The sequence below is a fragment of the Lactuca serriola genome, chromosome 3 (genome assembly GCF_051521515.1).
Source record: "Lactuca serriola cultivar US96UC23 chromosome 3, Lser_US96UC23_V15, whole genome shotgun sequence".
NCBI lineage: Eukaryota > Viridiplantae > Streptophyta > Magnoliopsida > Asterales > Asteraceae > Lactuca > Lactuca serriola.
The window spans coordinates 203,745,611-203,769,870 of NC_136410.1; positions in this window are offsets into that span (position 1 = coordinate 203,745,611).

A 24,260-nucleotide genomic window follows, 5' to 3' on the forward strand; every position below is an offset into this window, starting at 1 on the left:
ATGGAGAGATCTAATAATCAAGTGATCAAGATAATGGATTTTTACCTCCAAATATCGTTAACACTGAATGAATGTCGGAATCAAAAACTCCTTCTTGTTCCAAGCCTTTTACTCCTCAAGTTCCTGGGAGTTGGGATGTTACAACTAAAATACATAAAAACCTAAGAACTAGCAAGATCCAAGGAAAACTTTCATCAAGTTTCAAGCTTTATACCTTTAAGGGATGCTTGAGGGTGAGATACTTCTGGATCTAGGTTGCCTCGAGCTTCCAACAGGATTCCACTATCTTCTCCTTCCTTCATGAATACAAAACACATACTCTCATGCTAAAAAATACCCAAGAAATGGATTAGGGTTAGCAAGGGACGATTTGGGAGATGAAGGCTAATAAGGGAAAGGGTTTTTGAGGAGATAAGGATGTTTAAATAGTGCTCAAACACTAAAAATTAGGGTTTACTCACCAGCCACTTACGCCCAATGTACACATGAGCACGCCCAACGTATGCTCATAAATGGACGTAAGTGTTGGATTACGTGTCTAAACCAATAACTAAATGGGTATATAATTGAATTATTAACAAAGTCTATAACGTACCAAAAATAGTAATAAAAATTTTCATTTGATGTCTATCAAATCATTCATCAACTGTCTCAAAATCATTAACCAAGTCACAATGTTCAAAACATCAGAGTACAATTATTCAGAATGCGGAAAATCATGAGGGGGCGATGATGTGACATCATCTTGGAAAACCATGATGCACCCTCAAGTTGATCAAACAAATCGTCAATCCTCGGAAGTCGGTAATAGTTCTTCACTGTTAGCATATTCAGCTCTTGGTAATCAATGCACATTCTATGTTATCCGTCCTTCTTTTTCACAAACAAAATAGTTGCTCCTGAACTCCTGGTAATCAATGCACATTATATCTAAACTGTACTTCTTCTTCACAAAATAATAGGTGCTCCCCCCAGAGAGAGGTGCTCGGATGGATAAAACCCTTGTTTAGCAGCTCCTGAAGCTGCATAGACAACTCCTGCATCTCTGGTGGTGCCAGGCGATACAATGCCTTGGCTATCGGAGCCACACCATGAACCAGATCAATCCAAAACTCAACCTGCCTCTTAGGAGGAACTCCCGTTAAATCCTCCGGAAACACATCAGGAAGATCCCGAACAATGGGCACCCCACTAAATGCCGACGTACCCTGAACTCAAGTGCTTACAGCATAAGCTAGGAAACCAGAACAATCCTACTGCAGATATCGCATGGACCTTGCAGCTGAACATAGATTTGCCCCATACGAAGCTTTATTGCTAGGAATAACCCGTTTTCCCCCACTTGGTGTTCGAACTCTCACTAACAGCCACTCACAATCAATCTGGCCGCATTGGGGCCCAACCAATCCATCCCGATGATAACCTTCAATCTGCTCAAAGGAATCGACACCAAATCAATAGAGTATCTCTCATTACGCAGATTCAGGACACACCCGTGATGAACCCTTGAAGCACTCACGGTATGGTCATCCGCAATCTCAACCTCTAGTGGAAAATCCAATGTCCTGGGAGCATCACAAAACTTCTTGCTAAGTGCAAGAGATACAAAGGATCGGGTAGCTCCCGAATCAAACAGAACATGAGAAGACATACCATTGACCAAAAAGGTCCCTATACAAGATCAGAATAATCATACGCATAAATAAAGGAATATATAAAAGATAGAGATAAGTCACATACCAGGGACCATGGTCGACGCTGCACGAGCCTCATTGGTGGTCAGCCGAAAATCCATTCTCTTCATACACAGGAGCCTCTGGCTAGACGTGGCGGTCATCTGTAATCCTCAAGGTGGTTGGAACAGGCACCGCTGCTTCTCCCCTTGATAATCTCAGACAATGAACTTTTTTTATGGCTGGTCTAATTGCAATGAAATCAAATCTGAGCACTCCTGGGGCAGTCCCTACTCATGTGGCCCGGCTGGCCACAACCAAAACATATTGAACCCGACAGTCGACACAACCTACCGTGCGACTTGCCGCACTTACCGCAGTGGCTACGACCATGTAGGCCTCTAACACGTGAATCGGAAGTCTTGGGCCTCTTAGCTTGTCCCACTGCTATCAGTAGCTGCTTCGACTTCTACTTCGTCCTAAGATCCAACTCAATATCCCGCTCGCGGGCCTTCTCGATCATATCATTTAGGATCTTGCATTCCAGAAAGCTCACGAACTCCCTGATATCCTCTCTCAACATGTCATGGTGTCTTGTCTTCCTCATTTCCTCACCCGCAACATACTGCAAGACCAAAAAAGCACTATCCCTGAATTTGGCGGTAATCTCCACCACAGTCTCAGTAGTTTGGCGAAGGTCCTGTAACTCCCCTACCAGTTACTGCACATCAATAGTTGGTGCAAACTCTCTCTGGAACCTCTGAACAAAATCCTCCCAGGTCATGAATGTCGCTGCCACTGACCCTACAACTCGGGTAACCTCCTCCTACCTGTTTTCATGCTTGGTACCTCAGCAGGCAGGATGCAAATCCAACATTTTCCCCTTCTAGGCAAAAACTCGTCTGCTGAGCACTCTCCGTGTCATCGATCCATTGTCGGCTAGCGATGGTGTTCTTAGCCCTAATGAATTTATGAGCTCCACAAGCCTTGAACTCCCAAAATGATGGAGCTCGAGCACCTATCTGACCCGCAACAATCTCATCTCAAAAAGTCTTGAGCCTCTTATCCATCAGCTCTATAATCCCCTCCTTGATGGTATCAAACATCACAGGAGTAGCATCCAAGATACCACGAGTAAGCTCAACTGAAATGAACTCACACAGTCGATCATCAATTGGTTATGTGCCTGAGCTAGAACCTGAACCAAATCCAAATCTAGAATCTCCTCGAGTGATCATCACCATCCTGAAACTAAAACACATCATACATATAATCAACATATGACCTCGAGGGGATTTTTACTATAAGGACTCCTTAGAGTTTCCCAGGCCTACTATTGTCGCAAGTACATATCCTGTTCTTCCACTAGTACGGGCCCATTACTACCTTTCACACCTACCTGTACCTTCCTCAAGAGCAATCCTGATTCCTCTATGTCACCATACTAACCATATGTAAGTCCCAAATTTGCTAGATGTATCAATCAGATCCAATTGATGGTGCGAAATCCCAATCAATTTGATGATGCAAGATCAAATGAAGAAGAAGAAGATGATGATGATAAACTTAATGAATATTCAATGTTTATATGATTAGAATGATGTTCCAACACAAGATTCACACACACACATATACAAGTTCTCTCTAGTTACTCTCTCTTGCACAACTTAAATTACACACTTAGCCCCCACCTCTAGTCATACACTTATGACTCCACTAACACTATATATATATATATATATATATATATATATATATATATATATATATATATATATATGGACCTAAGGCCAAGCCCAAACTACAAGGCCTTGACCGAAAACCCATTAGTTGACCGAAAACACGTTCTCGGCCGTAAACAAGTTCACAACTGTGAACACCCATACAGCCGTAAACACCAGGTTTACGGTCCTAGACTAAAAAATATAGTTGCCTAGAAAAGTAAAGTATAAACCATATTTTTGACCCAACAATCTTCCCCTTGGTTTATAGCTTTCTTTTCTTTGACCCAACAAACTCCCCCTAAGAATGTAGTTGGCTTTTCTTGTCAATCTTCATTTGGAGCTTGGCTTTAGCTTTAGTCTTTAATTTCTTCACAACTTCAAGATGAACAACTGAATCTTCTAGCTGAATGACTTCATGTTGAACGGATGGGCTTTTTGTAACGTCCCAAAATTCAAGTCCAAAAATTTCGTTTTTAATTAAGTTGCTCATAAAACAGTCACTAGAAAATATTGAATCAACATGTCATCTCATAAAATCAAGTATCATGTTTCAAACCCATGACATAAGAAAATAACATATCAGAGTACAATCCCAGAAAACACCGTGCGGAAAATCAAATGTGTGTGTGATGCCATGCTACGCCGCCACTTAGATGAAGAGGCACCTGAAACCAAAAACTGAAACCATAAGCACAAAGCTTAGTGAGTTCCCCCATCATACCACATACCATACAATACCATCAGTATCTTTCAACCAGTAATCATCATCGGTATCTTTCAACTGGTAATCGCCATCGGTATCTTTCAATCGGTAATCGTGATCGGTATCTTTCAACCAGTAATCGTCATTGGTATCTTTCAACTGGTAACTGGGGAGTATTCCACCCCCTACCACTAGGATACAATAGCAAGATATAAGCACACAGCCAGACATATTCGGGTACTGACCTACCCCTTGGTCCTAAGGACCACTATTAGGGAAACTATCCCTATCATGTAACATATCATACAGATATAACTCATAACCAACGCATACCCGACCAAGATAAATTATCACAAAGAAAATTATCTTCTAAATACTCCTCAATGGTTGGCCGACATTGTGGCCTTAGACCCACCTCTACTGGAAGGTAGCTCACCTCGTAGCAGCTGTTGAATGGTGCGGAAATCCTCTTAATTGTTGCCGCTACTGCTCCAGAAACTGACATCTGCTCTTAGGGAAAAATGACCATTTTACCCCTTGACCAAGTCAAAGTCAAAGTCAACTTCTAGTTGACCTGACTCGCCGAGTTGGCTCGCCAACTCGCCGAGTCCCTATCCTTCCATTAGACCTCATACCCGTCCCTACTCGTCGACTTAGGCGATGACTCGACAACTTTTCCTTTTAAATGAACACCGACTGAATCCTCATCCGACTCACTGAGTTGTATGAACAACTAGTCGAGTTCATCATCAACAGATACTCATGTCCTTCCTTGACTCGCCGAGTTATATGAACAACTCGTCGAGTTACTCTTCATCCTGTGAACACGTTCTGTCCTTGACTCGCCAAGTTGATGAACAACTCGTTGAGTTCTATGAAGATTGTCTTGGACTCGCCGAGCCCGTTCATGCAATCGCCGAGTGCCATGAATTTCCAGATCAATTTGCTTAGTCCAGAACATTGGGTCACTCCCCGGGACTCCCTAAAACCCTTCCACACGTATTTGGTCGTTATGACCCTCACTGATACGGGACCAAAATCCTTGGACTCGCCGAGTCCAGGAATGGACTCGCCGAGTCGATCACATCCCCTCTCTAAAACTTCGATTTCTGATGTACAACACTTAACCAAAGGATAGATCCAGGCCCTTAAACTCGAACTAACACGTAAAGTTACAAACTTTACATGCATGCGTGGGACTTTTGAGCTTAAACGGCTCTAAAATGGTTCTTTTGTTGCATGGGGCCTTCCTTGAGTGCAAAAGCATCCCAAATCTGACTTTTGACTCCAATAATGACATGACCTAGAAGCTCAAACTCCCAACCATGTTTGCAAACATGGTTGGCCACCAAAAATGGCTTATAAAAGCCCTAAATCACCCCAAAGAGGGATCTAACAAATGAATGAGCAAGGTTCAGACTTTATACCTTTTGAAGACTGCAAATGGTGTACCAAACTCGAATCCTTCAATCTCTTCTTGATCCTCCTATGCTCTTCCTTCTTCCTTGAGGTCAAAACTCACAAGAATCACTCAAACGCCTTGGATTTCCTCAAAAAACGGCTAGGGTTTTCTATGAGAAGTGTTTGGGAGCTTAAAGGGGAAAAGGAGGCCGCATAAGGTCATTTAAATAGGGTGCAAACCCCTGGATTAGGGTTTTTGTCCAAACAGCGGCTACTCACCGAGTCCGGGACGCGACTCGCCCAGTCCGCAGCTTAAACTCCGCGCCTCATCCCGCTTCTACTCGGCGAGTCAGTCCTTCGACTCGCCGAGTCCAAGTCTAAAAACGCAAAAATAAATGAAGATTTAATAACTGAATATGTACCAAGAGCCAGGTGCTACAAATTTCCCCTACTTATTTTAGACTTCGTCCTCGAAGTTTGCCGCTCGATCCTAAAACAGCTCGGGGTAGTGCTCCATCATCTCATCCACTGGCTCCCAAGTCCACTCTAACCCCTTCCGGTGCTGCCATTGCACCTTCACGAGTTCTACTCTTTTGTTCCTCAGATCCTTCGACTTCCGGTCAATGATCACTATAGGCCGCTCGATGTAATTCAGGCTGCCATCAACCTGAATGTCCTCCAAGGGTACCACCGCCGTATCATCTACTAGGCGCTTCAACAGTTGAGAGACGTGGAAAGTGCTACGGATCTGACTGAGTTTGGCTGGCAGATCCAGCCGCTACTCCACCTTGCCCACCCGGGCTACAACCCTGAAGGGTCCAATGTACCTGGGGCCCAACTTTCCCCGCTTCCTGAATCGGATGACGCCCTTCCATGGCGACACCTTCAGGAGAACCATATCCCCGACCTGGAATTCCAGGTCTGATCGGCGCTTGTCGGCATAACTTTTCTGCCGACTCTGAGCAGTCTAAAACCTGCTCCGGACCTACTGAATCTTTTCTTTTATCTTGAGCACTACTTCGGTGCTTCCTTTTACCCTCTGGCCAACCTCGCCCCAACATATCGGGGTCCTGTACCTCCTCCCATACAACATCTCGAAGGGAGGACGGTCAATACTCACATGATAGCTATTATTATACGAGAACTCCGCCAACAGGACGTAGGTATCCCAACTACCTCCGAAATCTAAAACGCATGCCCGCAACATATCCTCCAGAGTCTGGATGGTCCGCTCCCTCTGCCATCCGTCAGTGGGTGAAAAGCGGTGCTAAAATGCAGACGAGTAGCCAGCTCGTCATGAAACTTCTTCCAAAACCTGGAAGTAAACCGCATATCTCTGTTCGAAATCACTGAAACTGGCACTCCATGCCGCGCCACCACCTCCTTGATATAGATATCAGCCGAGATGCTCTCCTGAATTGGGATAAAGTGGGAGCTCTTGGCTAATCGATCAAAAATGACCCAGATCGAATCCACTCCCTGCGCGATCCTGGGAAACTTGGTGATAAAATCCATCGTGATGTCTTCCCATTTCCACAGCGGAATTTCCAACGGTTGTATCTTTCCGTGTGGTCTTTGATTCTCGGCCTTGACCTTCTTGCAGGTTAAGCACCGCTCCATGTACCATGCCACATCTCGCGTCATGCAGGGCCACCAATAGTCCAGACGAAGATCCCTATACATCTTCGTCGCCCCGGGATGAATGGAGAATCGGGATTTGTGCGCCTCCTCCATCAGGACCTGGCGCACGCCTCCATGATAAGGGACCCACACCCTACGGTGAAAAGTCAATAACCCTCAGCTATCATATTCGAAAGAGGAAACCTGCCCCACAATCCGCTCACTCTTCCGATGTTCCTCCTTCATAGCCTCCTGCTGAGCCTCCCGGATCCGCTCTAGAAGCGGAGTCACCACTGTCATCCTCATACAGATATCCCTGATCAACGCTGCCTTGCGGCTAAGCGCATCAGCCATGACATTGGCCTTCCTCGGATGGTAAAGGATCTCACAATTATAATCCTTTACCACATCAAGCCATCGACGCTGTCTCATATTCAGATTTGGCTGGTCCATGAAATACCTCAAACTTTTGTGGTCCGTGTAAATCGTACAACGAACCCCATAGAGGTAATGATGCCAAATCTTAAGGGCGAAAACAGTAGCCCCCAACTCCAAATCATGCGTCGGGTAGTTCACCTCATGAGGCTTCAGCTGCCTCAACGCGTAGGCGATAACATGCCCCCTCTACATCAATACCGCGCCCAAACCTGCGATGGATGCATCACAGTACACAACAAAATCCTCCATGCCCTCTGGCAGGGATAAAATTGGCGCCTCGCACAATCTCTGTCTCAATGCCTCGAACACGGCCTGCTGCTCAGGCCCCCAGCGATACACTACCGACTTCTTAGTCAGTCGGGTGAGCGGAACTGCTATCTTGGAGAAGTCCTGAATGAATCTCCGATAGTAGCCTGCTAATTCTAGAAAGCTCCGAATCTCAGATGGAGACCTCGGAACCTCCCAACTCATCATGGCCTCCCAACTCTACCGAAATCCCGTTCTGGTTGACAAGGTGCCCAAGAAACTGCACCTCGCTCAACCAGAACTCACACTTGGAGAACTTAGCATACAAGTTCTCCCTCCTCAAAGTCTCCAAAACCTCCCGCAGATGCTCCTCATGCTGCTCTCTCGTCTTGGAGTAAACCAAGATATCGTCGATAAACACTATCACAGACCGGTCTAACATCGATCTACATACGCGGTTCATGAGGTCCATGAACGTTGCAGGAGCATTGGTGACCCCGAAGGGCATCACCACAAACTCATAGTGACCATAACGCGTCCAAAATGCAGTCTTCTGCACATCCTCCTCTCTGACCTCATCTGATGATACCCTGAACGCAAGTCAATCTTGGAGAACCAAGATGCTCCCTGAAGCTGGTCAAAGAGGTCATCAATACTCGGGAGTGAGTACCGGTTCTTCACCGTTACCTTGTTCAGCTCCCGATAATCTATACAAATCTGATTCGACCCGTCCTTCTTCCTCACAAACAGAATCGGGGCTCCCCAGGGTGAACTGCTCGGTCTAATGAAACCCTTGTCTAACAGCTCCTGCAGTTGTGTAGACAACTCCTGCATCTCTGGAGGAGCCAACCGGTACGGAGCCTTGGGTATCGGAGCCGCACCAGGGACTAGGTCGATCCTGAATTCCACCTGTCGATTCGGAGGTATCCCAGGAAACTCCTCGGGGAACACGTCCACAAACTCTCGTACCACAAGTACATCGTTCACCGTCGCCCGACCCGTCTCCCGGGTATCCATAACATATGCGACATAACCTGCGCAACCCTGCTGGAGGTAACGCCTAGCTCTCGCTGCTGAGCATAAAGCTGGTCCTCGTTGTGGCCTCTCACCCTGAATCACAACCTCTCCCCCACTTGGCGTCCTGACTCGCACCAACTGCTACGCGCAGTCGATCACTGCCCCATTTGGGCTGAGCCAATCCATGCCTATAATCACCTTTTTCCCACGCAATGGAATGGGAACCAAGTCTACCAAGTAGGGCTCCTCAAATAACCTCAGCACACAATCTCGAAATTTCGTCGATGCCCGCACCGAATGGTCGTCTGCAATCTCTACCTCTAGAGGGCAATCCAACATGCCCGAAGACTCGGAAAATCTCTTGCTAAGCGCAAGAGACACAAATGACGGGTAGCACCCGAGTCAAACAACACCAGAACTGGGATGCCGTTCACATGGAACGATCCTAAACAGAGCACATATCAATAACACAATCACAACAAAAAGATCAGAGAGAAAGAATCATACCCGTCACCACATCAGGTGCAGCGCGTGCCTCCTCGGCTGTCAGCTGAAATGCTCGGCTCCGCACCACAGGAGCCTCTGTCTTGACCTTCTGGCCATCTGTTACCCCCGGCGTCGCTGAGACCGGCGCTGCTACTGGCATTGTTGTTGACGCTGCCGTCAATCTCGGGCAATTGGCCCTTTTGTGGCCCCTCTATTTGCAATGAAAGCAAATCAGGTCTGTCATCTGTACTGCAGGGGCGGGGGCAGTACAACCCCTGCCAAAATGCCCCACCTTGCCACACTTATAGCAGCCCGAACCCGGCCCAGTGCGACAAGCTCCCTCGTGTGACCGACCGCATTTCCCACAGCGGTCCTGTCCTGCCTGGCCTTTCGGCCTACCATCATATCCCTTGGGCTTCTTCCCCGAAGCCTCGGTCGTCAGCCCCTCCACTGCCTTCCTCTTCTGGACGTGCTCCAGATCAATCTCCCTCTCCATAGCCCTGACAATCATGGAATCCAAGGTAAGGCAAGCTGAAAAACTAACATGCTCTCGAATGTCAGCTCGTAGCATGTCATGGTAGCGAGTGTTGGATAAGGTGTCTAAGTCCATAACTTATTTGGTATATACTTGACCCGACTGGCATGATCCATTTGGGTTGCATCTCATCCAAACTATTTATGGATAATTTTATGAGAGTTATACACATATGTTTATTAATATATTATAAGTTATAATATATTAATATGAAGTTATGTTATTTAATTAGTATTAGTCTTAAATTAATTATGAATTAATTTAGAGATTAAAAGGAAGACTAATTAGATTATGGGCTATTGGTTTTATATGGTGTGGGCTAACACTCATTTGTTAATGGGCTAGGATTTGATGGAAGTCCATGGATGATCCATGGAGCTTTTAACCCATGGATCCTTGGAAAGGAAAAGTCATGGGTTATTAGGGTTTCACCCTAATCATGTACACTATTTAAGCATGCTTATGGAGCATGAAATGAAAACTAGTGAACTAGTGTGTGTGAGCTTGTGTGTGGCCGAAATATACAAAGTGTGTATACTCTCTCAAAGTTTTCCAAGAGTTTGTGGTGTTTTGTGATTCCATTTGAGGCATTCACACTATTGGTGCTTGGCCCTCAAAATCCTCAAGAACCAAACTCATCAAAAGGTATGTAATCTCTTCTAACTTTTTATGTTGAAATGTTCCCCATGCCATGTTAGATAGGTTATAAACCTTGGAAAATGATTATTTTGCATGTATTTAGACAAACATAGATCCAAGGTTTATTAGGGTTGCATGCACACTTAGGAAGTGTTAGATTGCTCAAAACCCAACAGTGGTATCAGAGCCTAGGCTTGCTTGTTTGATACTTGATGCAAAATAGTTGAAAAAGTCGAAAAACTTGTTGTCTGACTGATGAACTCGCCAAGTCCATGGGGGGACTCGCCGAGTCCATGTGTATCTTCAACCTACTCGCCGAGTAGGTTCATGCACTCGACGAGTAGGAGTGACAGAGTGCAGATTTTCGACTTTTGCTGCTGGAAATGGACTAGAAACATTACCCTAAACTGTTTTGGTGTTTTAAAACTTGTTTTAGTTGGTGTAATGGTTGTTCTAATCCATTTACAATAGCATATATCAAAATTCCATGATTTTTATGTGTTCATATAATTCTTGAAATTTTGATGATCATGTTCATGTTCTTATGAATTTAGAAGATGATAGGAATTATTTGCTGAATTGTTTAGAATTAATTCTTGATCATTTATGTATTTTAATGGAGTCCATAATTTGTCCTCAAGTTATGAATATCCAAAGGTCACTTTCTTTAACACACACATTTAAACACATACGTTACATGAAAATGAAGAGTCTTCATTTTTATGAACCTTTAATTCATAAGTTATGAAATGAAAAGTTTTGGATAGTTACAAAACTTGTCCTCAAGTTTTGGAATTTGTAAAGTTTCACACACTTTAATAAACTTTAATTCCAACCCTTAGAGTTTTAATAGTTAAAATTCAACCCTTATACTATTTATAACATTAATGGTTAATTATTATATATATGTATAAGAATAAGTCGTTCTACCGTTAGTAGGCCTCATTCACGAAGCCGGTCTATAAGGTGGGTATAAGGTTGTTGCCTATAAAATGGTGACTTAATGGGTCTCCACTCTCACCCACCGCTTGCTTGACTGGTGGAGGGTCGTTAGCCGAACGGGTAGGACAATGACTTTAAATCCTCATTAAAAGTATAATGATTATTATAAAGTAACTAAACCTTTTAATTCCCAATCTTAGTTATTTTAGGAAAAATGTGAACATGGTGCTAGTCCATGGAATTCACACTTTGTACCTTACCAAGTCATTGGTGGAGCGTGTGTGGTTAACCAGCACACTAACTTGGACTAGTAAGGATCACGAAGGGTGACTTAATGTTTGTCATGGATCAATGGAGCGTGTGTGGTTTACCGGCACATTGATTAGGTGATAATATTAAGGGTACCAAGTGAATTAGCATGGTTATTCACACCTTGTTTTGTGATCCTCGGCATCCCAGTCACAAAACATGAAGGGCACAATCGAGATTGAAACATGCCATTGAAAAGTTCAATGAATCTCAAAAGAATCTAGGAATTTCCAATCCAATTAAAACCTAATAATTCATTTTGTTTTTCATGGTGGAAATTGGTGAATCGTCATTCACCTACCTTTCAAATATATTATTACTTAGATTACGGAATCCATCTTCTAAGTATAATATATTGTGATTGGGTCCTAGCCTTAATATTACATTTGGGTGTCTTATTAAGGATTCTATATATCTAATGTAAACTTTCCTTCTTCTTTCAGATGTCTTCCAACACTAATGCTTCAGGCTCTAACCCAACTGGTTCTTTCTCTCTCATGAATCTTTGTGGGAGGGTCATCTTTGATGGTTCCAACTTCATGGATTGGATTAGGAACATCAGGATGGTTACTCGTTATGAGGACAAGGAATATGTCCTTGATAAGGATTTAAAAGAGCTTGATGAGTCTACTACTACTCCTGAGGAGATCGCTGAATTCAGGACACATGAGAGAGATGCTACTAAGGTGGCATGTATCATGATGGCCACGATGACAGCCGAGCTCCAAAAGTCATATGAAGATTTCTACCCTTTTGAGATGCACCAGGACCTGATGGAAAGGTACCATCAGAGTGCTCGTAAGGAGCGGTATGAAATAATCTCCTCCATAATAACTACCCGCATGAAGGACGGTGATTCCGTCACGGCCCACATCCAAAAGATGCAAAGGTATGTGGACCGTTTGCTGAAGCTGAATGTGAACATCCCTGAGGAGTTGGCAATTGACATCATTTTGCACTCCTTACCTTCTTGTTATGACCATTTTCGTATGACATATCATATGAACAAGGAGGAAGTTACCCTCAGCAAGCTTCAAGGACTCTTGAAGACCGCTGAAACCGGTCTCAAGGACAAGGCGGTTTTTACCTCTCCTACTTCTACTCCAACATCTACCCCTGTTTTGGCTATCGGGCAAGGCAAAGGGAAAAAGAGGAAGCACCCTTCGAAGGGTACCAAGGGAAAGTCTCTTGAAGGCTCCTCATCGAAGACCAAGAGCGGTTCTGTCACTCCTTCTGCCATTCCCAAGGATGCTGAATGCTTTTATTGCCAAGAAAAGGCACACTGGAAGCGAAACTGCTCTAAGTACTTGCAGTATCTAAAGGATGGGGAAGTGAAACCCACCCATGCAGGTATTTACACTATATTGTCTAATTACTCATTATATTCTAACTCTTTGGTGCTTGATACAGGATGTGGTATTCACATATGTTCTGATATGCAGGGCCTAAGAAGAAGTGAGGATGCGGAGCACGGGAAAATAAACTTGATCATGGGGAATAGGAAGGCTTCACCTGTTTCCAAGATTGGAGTTTATACTTTGTTGCTTAATAATGGGTTAAAATTAGATTTGAATAAATGTGTGTACTCGTCTGAAATGGCGAGAAATATTATTTCTTTTCATGCTTTGTACAAACAAGGTTTTACCTTTTCATTTGATAATGAATGTGGTGGTATTAATGCTTTCTTTAAAAATGTGTTTTATTTTAAAGCATTACCTTGTGATGGTGTGTATGAAACTTTGTCGATTGTAGACAACTTAGGAAATAATGTGTTGTATATTGATTCTTCTACTGGCCTAGATAAAGCATCATTGTGGCATTGTCGTCTTGGACATGTAAACAAGAAACGCATAGGCCAACTCCAAAAGAGTGGAGTCTTGGAATCATTCGACCTTAAATAGGATGATAGTTGTGAATCTTGTCTACTTGGAAAGATGAAAAAATCACCCTTCACTGGAACTTGTGAAAGGGGTGAGGGTTTGTTGGACCTAATACATACTGATGTATGTGGGCCATTCAAAACCGCCACAAGGGATGCTAATCGGTATTATGTGAATTTTATTGATGATTTTAGTAGATATGGGTATGTCTACTTAATCAAACATAAGTCAGAAACCTTTGGAAGGTTTAAGGAATTCAAACAGGAAGTAGAAAATCAATTGTGCAGGAACATTAAGATGCTTCGATCCGATCGAGGTGGTGAGTATCTTAGTACCGAGTTCCTTGACTATCTTAAGGAGTGTGGGATTGTCTCACAATTGACTCCTCCCAGGACACCACAGCTGAATGGTGTAGCTGAGAGGCATAATCGAACCTTGTTGGACATGGTTCGCTCTATGATGAGTCGAGTTTCGCTACCAATCTCTTTTTGGGGGTATGCCTTAAAGACTGTCGCCCATATCCTTAATCTAGTCCCTACAAAGAAGGTTACCAAAACACCTCATGAGATTTGGACTGGGAAGGTTCCCAATTTGAACCACATCAAGATTTGGGGTTGCGAGGCTTTCGTGAGGCGTGAGACTCATGATAAGCTCGAACCCCGAAGTGAAAGGTGTATTTTCATCGGCTACCCACAGAAATCCTTCGGTTACCTCTTCTACAGACCCAGTGAGAATGTGGTCTTTGTAGCGAGAAGAGGGGTCTTTCATGAGAGAGAATTTATAAGCCAAGGAGACAGTGGGAGGCAAATTGATCTTGAAGAAATTCAAGAAACAATTGGTGAAGGAACCTCAGACACTAGCAATCAACCTGAGGAGGAAACTCATGTTGAGCAAGCTGACATGTCTATAGCTCCGAGGCGTTCCACATGGGTTAGGAACACACCTTCGTTTTATTATGGCTTTCATATTACTACGGAAGGTGATACGTTTATCAGTGATAGTACACTGGTAAATTTGGATGAACCTAGCAGTGTTAAGGAAGCCATGGCAGGCCCGGAGTCTGCTAAATGGAAGGAGGCTATGGACAACGAGATACAGTCCATGTATGACAATCAAGTTTGGAACTTGGTTGACCATGTACCAGGCCGTAAAACAGTCGGGTGCAAATGGATCTTGAAGAAGAAGACCGACATGGAAGGAAAAGTGCATACTTATAAGGCTCGGTTGGTCGCGAAGGGTTTTACTCAGACTCAGGGTATTGATTATGATGAAACCTTCTCGCCGGTAGCAAAGATTAAATCTATTAGGGTTATGCTAGCCATTGCAGCATTTCATGATTATAAAATATGGCAAATGCATGTCAAAACCGCTTTCCTTAATGGAAAGTTGGCTGAGGATGTGTACATGAATCAGCCAGAGAGTTTTGTCAGTGCAGAGTACCCTAATAGAGTATGCAAGCTTGAGAAATCCATTTATGGATTAAAACAAGCATCTCGTAGCTGGAATCTTTGTTTTGATGAGAAGGTCAAAGAGTTTGGTTTCTCGAGAAGTGAAGATGAGTCTTGCGTGTATGTCAGAGCTAGTGGGAGTATAGTTAGCTTCTTGGTACTGTATGTGGATGACATACTACTTATAGGAAATGACATCCCAACCTTGCAGGAGGTTAAGTTCTGGCTTGGGAAGTGCTTTGCTATGAAGGACCTAGGGGAGGCTGCCTATATCCTAGGGATAAGGATATTAAGAGAAAGGAGTAAAAGACTAATTGGACTTAGTCAGAGTACTTACTTGGATAAGGTGTTGAAAAGGTTCAACATGCAGAATTCCAAGAAAGGAGATTTACCGATCCAAAGCAATGCCAAACTAAGTAAGACTCAGAGTCCGAGTACAGAGGCAAAGATAGCTGCGATGAGCCAATTACCGTATGCTTCCGCTGTTGGCTCGATCATGTATGCTATAACTTGTACCCGCCCTGATGTGGCATTTGCTTTGAGCATGGTCAGCAGGTATCAGGGGAACCCTGGCAAGGCTCATTGGACCGCGGTAAAGAACATTCTCAAGTACCTGCGGAGGACTAAGGATTGGGTCCTTACCCTTGGTGGGAGTGATGACTTGAGAGTATTAGGGTATAGTGATGCTGGTTTTCAGACTGATAGGGATAACTTCCGCTCTCAGTCGGGCTGGATCTTTACCTTAAATGGAGGGGCAATTTCTTGGAAGACTTCTAAGCAGGAGACGGTGGCTGATTCGACTTGTGAATCAGAGTATATAGCAACAAGTGAAGCAGCAAAGGAGGCGATATGGCTAAAGAACTTCATCGGAGACCTTGGAGTTGTACCAGCTATTAACGAACCTATGGAGATTTTATGTGACAACAATAGTGCGGTTGCCTTAGCCAAGGAACCAAGAGATCATGGCAGATCCCGACACATTGACAGAAAATATCACTTCATAAGACACAAGATTGAAGAAGGACTCCTCGTGGCAAGGAGGATATCGTCGGATGAGAATCCTACAGATCCCCTTACGAAGGGACTGACGAGGGTTAAGCATTTTCAGCATGCGAGGCGCATCGGGCTGAGGCACGATATTAGTTTTACAGATTAGATAGTTTTCCTGAAACTTGTAAAATGTAATCGACGTTTGATGATGAATAAAATTTGTGATTTATTTATGAGTAAGGTGTTACTATCATTGTCAATTATTTACTATTGTTTCAGTTTTGCATGTTTTGACTTCTAGAATAATTAATTTATTCAAACCTCCACAATCGATCATACGTCGGAAGTAGGTATGAATCAAGATTGTCATGAATTGGGTTTGTAGATGGCTAAAGGTGTTTAGACATGGCAATGGTTGCTGCAACATTCATGAGTACTCATAAGCTATGAGTATTGGTATAAACCCACGCTCACTTGTATCACTTCATGGAATTTATCTCAAGTGATCGTGAGATGATAATATCATATAAGTCTTCAAACCTAGAGATATGAGTTGTTACCTATGAGTTGGTTGTGCATTGATTGCACGAAAACGCATCAGTAACTTGATGTTATAAAATGTGCTTTTGTGTACAATTTAACAAGTAGTAGAACAAGCATATGAGTCGAAGTTTATCTGTTGCTTCAAGAAATAGAAGCGATATTTGGGCCCCTCGATGATTTTGTGTTGACCCATATACCGGGCCCGGTCAGAACTAAACTGATGTGTTCAGTGAAGTTCTTTGTCAAACAAATCGGAATTCGAGAAATAACTACCAGACAATAAGCAAGACATAGTTCCATGTTTTTGTCCGGCTAATATCATGAGAACAGAGGATTATATGATCACTTGTCTTAAAATGGCGCTTCATAGTTCAACGGAGTTTTCGAGAGCTACGATTGTTGGTTGGTTCCTGAAGTTATATAGGCAAATACAATTATTAGACTTATCCAAGTGGGAGTCTGTTGGATAAGGTGTCTAAGTCCATAACTTATTTGGTATATACTTGACCCGACCGGCATGGTCCATTTGGGTTGCATCTCATCCAAACTATTTATGGATAATTTTATGAGAGTTATACACATATGTTTATTAATATATTATAAGTTATAATATATTAATATGAAGTTATGTTATTTAATTAGTATTAGTCTTAAATTAATTATGAATTAATTTAGAGATTAAAAGGAAGACTAATTAGATTATGGGCTATTGGTTTTATATGGTGTGGGCTAACACTCATTTGTTAATGGGCTAGGCTTTGATGGAAGTCCATGGATGATCCATGGAGCTTTTAACCCATGGATCCTTGGAAAGGAAAAGTCATGGGTTATTAGGGTTTCACCCTAACCATGTACACTATATAAGCATGCTTATGGAGCATGAAATGAAAACTAGTGAACTAGTGTGTGTGAGCTTGTGTGTGGCCGAAATATACAAAGTGTGTATACTCTCTCAAAGTTTTCCAAGAGTTTGTGGTTTTTTGTGATTCCATTTGAGGCATTCACACTATTGGTGCTTGTCCCTCAAACTCCTCAAGAACCAAACTCATCAAAAGGTATGTAATCTCTTCTAACTTTTTATGTTGAAATGTTCCCCATGCCATGTTAGATAGGTTATAAACCTTGGAAAATTATTATTTTGCATGTATTTAGACAAACATAGATCCAAGGTTTATTAGGGTTGCATGCACACTTAGGAAGTGTTAGATTGCTCAAAACCCAACAGCGATTCCTCCTCATATCCTCATCACCCACATACTGGGGCACCAGCAATGCCCTCTCCCGGAACTTGGTGATGATCTCCGCCACAGTCTCTATAGTCTGCCTCATATCCAAAAACTCCCTGGCCAGCCGCAGAAGCTCCACAGCTAGCGCTAACTCTGCCCTAAATTTGGTCACAAAGTCCGACCAAGTCATAGCCTCAACAGTCGAGGCTCCCAATGAGTCACCAACAGACTCCCACCAATCTCTAGCCATGTCTCGCAAGCATCCTGCTGCATATCTCACCTTCGACCCCTCTGGGCAGAAGCTCGTCAGCTGCGCAGACTCAATGTCTGCTATCCATCTCCTAGCAGCAATGGGGTCTTTCATTCCATGGAAATCTGGCGCACCACTTCCACGAAAGTCGTTAAAGGACAGTGTGCGCGTACCCACCTGGCTAGATGCCATATCACTCCTGAATGATCGGAGACGATCCTCCATCAGCTCAACAATCCCCTCCTTGATCGACCCGAAGATGATAGGGGTCGACTCAAGGATGCCTCTCATGATCTCAGATACGGTGAACTCGCATAGCCCGTCATCAACCTGCTCGGATCCCGAACCCGAGCCTGATCATGATCCTGATCCGGAACCTCCTACTCCAAGTTGTGTGGTCACCATACTGAAAACACACGTATAAAAGTCAAGATCATACATATACTCAAGAGATCTAACACACTCTCCAAGGTTCCCGGTTTCATCTAAGCCCTCCTTGGTTCGAGTACAGGTCCTCTACTTTCAGTAGTACGGGCCCATACTACCTTCCACATCTACCCGTGCTTTCCTCAAGGATTGCTTCGACTTCACTGAGTCCCTTTACTGATACCCTTTCCACTAACCTCATCCTAGGCTTCCTTAGGGCACTCTCCGACTTACCCTCCGCCATCAGCTGCACCAGGAGCCCCAACCATGTCCACCTAACTAACTTGCAGGTACTGTTACATATCCGCTCCTTAGTTAGTCGGAAATAGCCAGAACCCCCATAGCACAAAGCAAGCAGCATTCGTGCATTGAGTAACCAAATCAGGAAAAACCTATACAGGCCATCCTACTGCTGACTAAACAGTCCTAACATAGCATACAACTCATACAACAGGCATATAAGGCATCCTCCTAGATCCTTAGCCCTAAGTAGCATGCAATTATCAGAATCATATATCAGGCACACAAGGCATCTTCCTAGATGCTTAGTCCTATTCTAGCATGCAATTCTGAATAAAAGCCATCTAGCATAACATAACATGTATGGGTATCTTGGGGAAAACTTACTTGAGCCCGGCCGGTTGCATGCATCACACACCTTGTCTTTCGTAAAATCCTTCCGTTTAGATTATTAGAAAACCATTTTATTGTAAAAATCTTTTAGCCCCTTAGTTTGAGTCCAGACACCCCTGAGGGCGTTTCCGAATCCCTCAAATCAAGGCTCTGATACCAACTTGTAACGTCCCAAAATTGAAGTCCAAAAATTTCATTTTTAATTAAGTTGCTCATAAAACATTCACTAGAAAATATTGAATCAACATGTCATCTCATAAAATCAAGTATCATGTTTCAAACCCACGACATAAGCAAATAACATATCAGAGTACAATCCCAGAAAAGACCATGCGGAATATCAAATGTGTGTGTGATGCCATGCTACGCCGCCGGCTCCTTCCCCTTAGATGAAGAGGTACCTGAAACTAAAAACTGAAATCGTAAGCACAAAGCTTAGTGAGTTCCCCCATCATACCACATACCATACAATACTATCGGTATCTTTCAACCGGTAATCATCATCGGTATCTTTCAATCGGTAATCTCCATCGGTATCTTTCAATCGGTAATCGTCATTGGTATCTTTCAACCGGTAATCGTCATCGGTATCTTTCAACCGGTAACTAGGGACTATTCCACCCCCTACCACTAACATACAATAGCAAGATATAAGCACACATCTAGACATATCCGGGTACTGACCTACCCCTTGGTCCTAAGGACCACTATCAGGGAAACTATCCCTATTATGTAACATATCATACAGATATAACTCATAACCAATGCATACCAGACCAAGACAAATTATCACAAAGACAATTATCTTCTAAATACTCCTCAATGGGGGGCCGGCATTGTGGCATTAGACGCACGCCTACTGGAAGGTAACTCACCTCATAGCAGCTGTTGAATGGTGCTGAAATCCTCTGAATTGCTGCCGCTGCTGCTCCGGAAATCCTCCGACTATAATTCCCACAAAACACTAAGTCAGAAACTGACATCTACTCTTAGGGAAAAATGACCATTTTACCCCTTGACCAAGTCAAAGTCAAAGTCAAAGTCAAAGTCAACTTCTAGTTGACCTGACTCGCCGAGTTGGCTCGCCAACTCGCCGAGTCCCTATCCTTCCATTAGACCTCATACCCGTCCCTACTCGTCGACTTAGGCGATGACTCGACGGGTTTTACTTCTAAATGAACACCGACTAAATCCTCATCCGACTCGCCGAGTTGTACGAACAACTAGTCGAGTTCATCATCAACTGATACTCATGTCCTGCCTTGACTCGCCGAGTTATATGAACAACTCGTCGAGTTACTCTTCATCCTGTAAACACTTTCTGTCCTTGACTTGCCAAGTTGATGAACAACTCGTTGAGTTCTATGAAGATTGTCTTGGACTCGCCGAGTCCGTTCATGCACTCGCCGAGTGCCATGAATATCCAGAACAATTTGCTTAGTCCAGAACGTTGGGTCATTCCCCGGGACTCCCAAAAACCCTTCCACACTCATCTGGTCCTTATGACCCTCACTGATACGGGACCAAAACCCTTGGACTTGCCGAGTCCAGGAATGGACTCGCCGAGTCTAGGAATGGATTCGCCGAGTCGGTCACATCCCCTCTCTTAAACTTCAATTTCTGATGTACAACACTTAACCAAAGGATAGATCCAAACCCCTAAACTCAACCTAGCACGTAAAGTTACAAACTTTACGTGCATGCATGGGACTTTTTAGCTTAAAAGGCTCTAAAATGTTTCTTTTGTTGCATGGGGCCTTCCTTGAGTGCAAAAGCATCCCAAATCTGACTTGTGACTCCAATAATGACATGACCCAGAAGCTCAAACCCCAACCATGTTTGCAAACATGGTTGGCCACCAAAAATGGCTTATAAAAGCCCTAAATCACCCCAAATAGGGATCTAACAAATGAATGAGAAAGGTTCAGACTTTATACCTTCTGAAGACTGCAAATGGTAAACCAAACTCGAATCCTTCAGTCTCCTCTTGATCCTCCTATGCTCTTCCTTCTTCCTTGAGGTCAAAACTCACAAGAATCACTCAAAGGCCTTGGATTTCCTCAAAAAAACGGGTAAGGTTTGCTATGAGAAGTGTTTGGGAGCATAAAGGGGAAAAGGAGGCTGCATAAGGTCGTTTAAATAGGGTAGGATTTTTGTCCAAACAGCGGCTACTCGCCGAGTCCGGGACCCGACTCGCCTAGTCCGCAGCTTAAACTTCACGCCTCATCCCGCTTCTACTCGACGATTCAGTCCTTCAACTCGCCGAGTCCAAGGCTAAAAACGCAAAAATAAATGAAGATTTAATAACATAATACGTACCAAGAGCCAGGTGGTACACTTTTCTTCAAGATTTGACTTTGAACGCACGTTGGGTGTGGAGGCTTCATGTAGAGATTCTTGAAAATCAACACTTTCAACTTGAGAATCTTCAGAGAGAACAGAGAACGAACTTTTGGATCACTTCAGCACGTACATAGATAGAAACAAATTGATTTAGGAGGCTTCAATGCAACTTGTCACATAATCTTCAAGTGAAGCTTCACCTTGCTTCTAGGGTTAAAAGATTGAATGTTGAAGAATGATCTTCACTTCTAGTTCCTTCGAATGAATGTTCTTGAATGATCACCGATGCGTCTTGAGAAGTAACCGTGACTAAAAAGTCCCTGTGGATCACAGAAAGAATCATAAAGACCCTTCTCACCACAGTTGTTCAAGGATGAATCCTTGGCTCAGAAAGAGACTTCTCGCAGTATATGTGTGAACTTTGAGGAACACATTGCGATTTGTTGAGTATTGGAGAACTACTCTTGGCTAGATTTGATGTTAGTTCCTGTATATCCTTGATCATAGATCTCAATATAGTTATCAAGTTACTGAGTTAGCTTGACCCTTGGCGAGACGTTCAGCGATACCTGTTTACCTTTTGGGTGAATCGCCCTGGTTCCGTGAAAGTCTTAGGTAAAGAAAGCTGACAAGATCAATCTGATAATTTGTACTATTTCAGACTTTCAATTCCTTAGATACAACAGTTCTTAAAAAGAAACTGCCTGACTGGCATTTTATACAATGTAACACCAACACCAGGTATGAGCCATTATCCGTCAATTCATGAGTGAAATCTAGAACATTAAATATGTACATCGTCAATTCAGAATTAAATGGTTTTGGATTTTGGGTTTCACTTATACTCATGGTGACAATGACATCTAAGATCATAAAAACAGACTTTTTGGCAACCGTCAGCCGAGTTGTTTTATACTCGAACCTCAAGGGGTACCGGTACGTGGAAATGATTTGATGGAGAAAATTTCAGATATAGGTGAAGAATGGTCGATATTGGGGGTTTGTTCTTTGAGTTTTTCATAAAAACGAGTTTTTGATCGAGTTTTGAGGCTACAAAGTCGAAAAAACGTTGTTTTTGGTCGTAACCAGTGAGGGGGTTGCGACGTGTACGGCCAGCGGCTTGGGTTTCTCTCACACCCCCAAACCGGAATGGCGGAAACGTTCGGGGGCGGAGGACATCATGCTCAGTATCATAACCATAGTAAAGAAAGAAAACACAACCATCATAAATATAATTTAAAAGGTTACATCGTTGCAAAAATACATGTTTCCAAATAAATTACATATGATGCCAAAATAGTTCAAAAGAAATATGCGCCTTAGCGTCTTGCCTTCAAAAATCTTGTGGTTACCTGTATTATAAAATACCTAAGAATACAAGTTGTTTTTGAAAGAGTATCAACATTAAAGCTGGTGAGTTCATAAGCAATTTATGAATGAAAAATGGATGTTGTTCCTTAAACTTTGTTACAAGTTTGTTTCCAGAAAATCCAATATTTTCTAAAAGGTTTGTTGTAGTCTTAACTGAACCAAGACTTAGTATATGAAAGTTAATCGTCATACTTATGTGTGGTTTTATATTTAAATAAAACTCTTTTTTGTGAAATCCTTAAATTCCCGTGAGCTGTGTGTTTTGTTAATTCCCCATGCGAGTTGTTATAACCATGCTAAGACTCAAAGAGTTCGTACTCGATGTTCTTCAAGCGTCGGAATGTTATGACACTTCTCACCCCAGACCTGCCGGTCTAGCTATTGCAAGCAGCTTAGGTGCGGGTTTGTCAGACCCAATATATATCTATACACAACTATCATGCTCTCCCTACAAGAGATTCTAGCTATAACTACAGGACTTTTCTATTGTACTTAAGAGTACCCTGAAGGTGAATGTCTCACAAATTTATTCATTAACATGTTCACGTAGTTTGTAATGCAATACCCGCTTTGTAAATCGATTGAATTACCATTTCTTAGTTAAATGAGGTGTCCAAACTATACCTATTATAGTTTATCAAGAGTGTTTTATGTTTTAAATGAAACCTTGTTATGCATGGCTTTATATTTCAATAAAATGACATTGAAAATACTAAGTATAAAATCTTACACACCTTGCTCAGCATGTTACAAGGTATGAATAACTCTTAAACTCGTTTTGAGAGTTTACCCTTAACTGTCACTGTTTTAGAATATTTATAGAAACATTATCGTAAGTCGAAAGCTGAATCCGTAAACCCGCAGAGTTTGGAAATAGAGTCTAATATTTTCATAAATTTTCCTATAATTTTTGGTGGTCTCAAACCAGTGTGAAAATGTTCATCTTCACAACTAGGTACGATTTTGTTGCTGCAGTGAAAATATGTAAGTAGTCATTTTAAAGTTATAAACCTGAACTATTTGCATATTAAATAGTTTTGAAAAATATTAAGTTTAAGTTGGGTAAAACAGTTCGTGAACAGGTCACAACTTTTTTGTTGTTAGCTGTTAAGTTAAGTTTCAAATATGTTTTGGTGTTTTAACTTGTATTTCCCCCCCCCCCCCTCTGAAAACTAAAGAAAACTAGAAAATGTAGGGATATGAACTCACCTTGAGTGATTTCTTGAAGAGTGGAAGTTCGAAGGCGAGGAGTATCAAGTCAAGAACACTTGATGAACACATGCAGTGTTGGATGATCCTAAGAGCGCTTTTTTTGTGTGAAATGTGTGTAGATGATTCAAGGGTGTTATGAAAACATGGAATAACACTTGAGTTTAGATGGAATACTTACCAAAAAGTTAAGTAATAGCTCAAGAAC